Source organism: Sarcophilus harrisii, chromosome 4, assembly GCF_902635505.1.
Source record: "Sarcophilus harrisii chromosome 4, mSarHar1.11, whole genome shotgun sequence".
Taxonomy (NCBI): Eukaryota; Metazoa; Chordata; class Mammalia; order Dasyuromorphia; family Dasyuridae; genus Sarcophilus; species Sarcophilus harrisii.
In genome coordinates, this window is record NC_045429.1 from 358,009,609 (window position 1) to 358,013,439 (window position 3,831).

Here is a 3,831-nt window from a genome sequence, read left to right on the forward strand (position 1 = left end):
AGAAGCCTTTAGTCAATCAGCCTTAAGGAGCTTTTAGAAAGAAATACCAAAACCACTCTAATTCTCATTGCCTGGCCACTAATAGGTCCCAGGTCAAGCCCCATTTGATCTTTGTTTGGGTCCTGATTAACTCAGATAGAATGTAAATAGCAATCATTTCTGCTTTGGTCTTCCCCCCACAGATTTATTTATTTAGTTAGGTTTTTGGGTTTGGGGACGTGGGGTTTGACTAGGTGAAAGAGAAGATGCTTAGCCTGAATTGCTACATACAGTTAATCACTGAATGGGTGAGACTCAAACTGAGTCAAACTGAGAGCTGTTAAAGATCTTAGTTTAAAAAGACCATGATCTCCCATTGCTTCCGGGACCATCTCCAGTGTTCCTGATCTGTATCTTGTCACTGCATCCAGATGGCTCTGGAGGGGAAAGTGAGGCAGGTGACCTTGCCCTCCCTCCCTCAAATTCAATCCCTGATGTCATGGCATCCCCTCCCTGACTTCATAGTCCTCTTCCAGAATGAAGGGCAAAGAGGTCCTACTAAAGTAGCACTTTAGAATAGTAGAAATAGTTGGTATAACACACACATACACAGAATTCTGCGATAAACTCTCCCACAAGTACATACAGAGAGGAAAGTGTGTTCCAAGTAAGGTTGCCAACATTCAGGATAACATACAGTTCTTGGTTGCTTGAAATCCTTTTCTCACATTCATTAAATGCTCAAGAAATTCTGAGTTAAAGGTGAAATATGAATGTATCTTTCCCTTTCTTTAGCTCATTTGAGAATAAAGTTAAATCATTTATGGTAAGATGAGAACTTCAAAATCTATCAGATCCTTTGAAATTCATGAGATTTGCCATAGGGTGATGGAAGGAAGAAGAAGATCTGGCAAAGAATGAATCCAAAATCTCTTAAATCTACCCCTTACCAGTCAGGTAGTTGGGCTTGGGCTTGGGCTTAGGCTGGAAGAGACACTTGCTCCAATTTCTGGAAGAAATCCTTTCTCAATTTTTAAAATACTTTATAGGCAATCCCAAGGACATAGCTTAGTTTGCTCAACCTATCCAAAATGGTTCTTGTTCATAGTATTTTATTTTTCCAATTACATGTAAAGATAGTTTTCAATATTCATTTTTGTAAGATTTTGAATTCCAGAAAATGATTGTTTGAATACATATTGAATCATACTCTTTTTTTTTTTTTAGATTTTATTTTTCTTGAGGGCTTTTTTTTGGGGGGGGAGATGTTTCTTAATGGGGTTTGGGTGTGGGGATAGAATCTGGAACTCAAAAAATTTTTTAAAATATAAAAAATGTTTTAAATGTAACTGGGAGAAATATTAACTAAATCAAATTTTTAAAAAAATTTGAATTTCAAAATTTCCCCCCTACCTCCTCCCCCTGTCCTTAAAACAACAAATAATCTGATATGGATTGTATATGTAAAATCATTTTAAACATATTTCCATATCACTAATGTTGTGAAAGAAAAATCAGAACAAAAGGGATAAACCACAAGAAAGAAAAAGCAAACAAAAAAGGGGAAAATACCAGGCTTTGATCCACATTCAATTTCCATAGTTCTCTCTGGATGCAGATGGCATTTTCCATCTCAAGTCTATTGGAATCATTGTATTGCTGTGAAGAGCTAAATCCATCATAGTTCATCATTACATAATCTTTTTGCTGTGTACAATGATCTTCTGGTTCTGTTTACTTCACTCAGAATCAGTTCATGTAAGTCTCTCTGGAATATTCTTGCTGATTCTTTCTTATAGAACAATAATATTCCATAATATTCATATACCACAATTAATTTAGCCATTCTCCAATTGATGGGCATCCACTCAGTTTCCAGTTTCTTGATACTACAAACAGGACTGCTACAAATGTGGGTCCTTTTCCTTCTCTTATGATCACTTTGGGATACAGACCCAGTAGAGACATTGCTGAATCAAAGGGTATATAGTTTGCTAGCCCTTTGGACATAGTTTCAAATTATTCTCCAGAGTGGTTGGATCAGTTCACAAAACACCTACAATTCAGGACAGATTTTAAACTCCTCTTCGCTCTGGTGTATATTTTTATGTTTCACCAAATTGTTAGTAATCATGAAATCACAGAGATAATCGATGGTGTGAAGTACTTGGTTCTCTAACTTTTTCCTATAAATCTATCTTCTTGCCCCTGATACTTTGCTGACTTCTCTTGCAATTTAGCCTGTTAGTGGCGTAATAAATCTTGTCCCTTGACTTGGAGATGGGTCCGAGCCTGCAAATTCTTTTGAGACACTTTGTGACACCGGTCTGGAACGTCAACCTTTTTGGAGTCCCTCTCGAGCCTCAACAATTCTACCTAGCTGCGAGATCCTCCTCCTTTTAGCATAATCTTTCACCAAATGCCTGGGGAATGAAGAGAAACAAGCATTTATTTTTGTTGTTTGGGAGACAGTTGGGGACAATAGGTGACTTTTTCAGGTTATATATCTTATCAGGCCAGATTTGAACTTAGGTCTTTCTAACTTCAGGGCCAGTGTTTTGCTGAGGAACATTTATCAAGCACCTCCTATGTACCAGGAACATACCGCTTTACAAATATGATCTCATTTAATGTTTTAAAAGAAAAAGTCATTAAGCTTCCATTACACTCAAAGGAAAGAGGTAGCCAAAGGCAAACTCAGGCCTTTTTGAAGAAGCCAACAATTCTTGCTCCCCGGGAAAAGGCTCTTCAAACCCCCTTTGTGGCTGAAGGTTACAGATGGTCCCTACAGGCTCCCTTGCTCCTGCAAGGTGCTTATATATATATATAGTGAGAAGTGGTGGGAGAGCCAGGTCTGCTTCCCCGATGTTACTTGGTAGAAAGATAAGGAATTGGAAAGGAGTCAAATCAGTGGATAGCCTGGGCTTGTAGTCACAGAGAAATTCATTGGACGACAAAGTCAGGATGAAGGAAAGGGATAAAATATCTTATTAAGGGATCTCCAACCAATCACCTTGTGAGGAAAGGAACTGGCTAAACTCAAACTTCCTGATAAGGAGCTGGGGCCTAAAACTGGCTAAAACTAACAGGGGCAATGAGGGGATAGAGGCTTTTTGCAAGCATGAATGTTTAGTGGACACACCTGGAAGGTGGGATTAGTCGCCATCTTGGACCATGGGATGTATAATCAGAGTGGGGAAACATAGTAAGGAGTGCAGGTAGTCGCTGTTGAATGACATGTGAGACTTCTGAAAGATCTCCTCCAAGGTAAACTCTGAGAAGGAGGCAGAGGGGCTAGGGAAGGATTACAAGGTATGATTGTGAGCTGTATGAGTAAACCATGGAGCTTTCACACCGCTCCTGCAGGAGTATATTAAAAAGTTTAAACTGCTTCACTTACCCCGAGTCTGTTCATTCACTGTGCCTGGGGTTCAGAGCATTATTTTTTACATGTATAATCATCCCTCTCCCAGGAGCAAACTTCCTAGGGTTTCCATGGGGGGGGAGGGGACACTTAGTTACATCAGCCCAGAAGACGGATGGGGTACACATGTCCATGTTCCAGAGCCCCGTTACACAAAGATGGGGAAACTGAGTCCCAGAGACAAGACTTGCCCCTTATCTCATAGGCAGTAAACCTCAGAGCTGCAATTCAAACCCAAGGTCTCCGAATCCAAATTTAGTGTCCATTGTGTTTCTACTCTTAGCCAAGCGAGGTGCTTCAGCCATTCCTTCACTGGGGGTTTTAATAAAAGATTCTTTATGCTAGGGCTCAGCTAGCAGGAAAATCGATGCAGGGAGCAGAATCATAAATATCGAATGGCCAGGAACATTTTACTAATCCCTTGATAA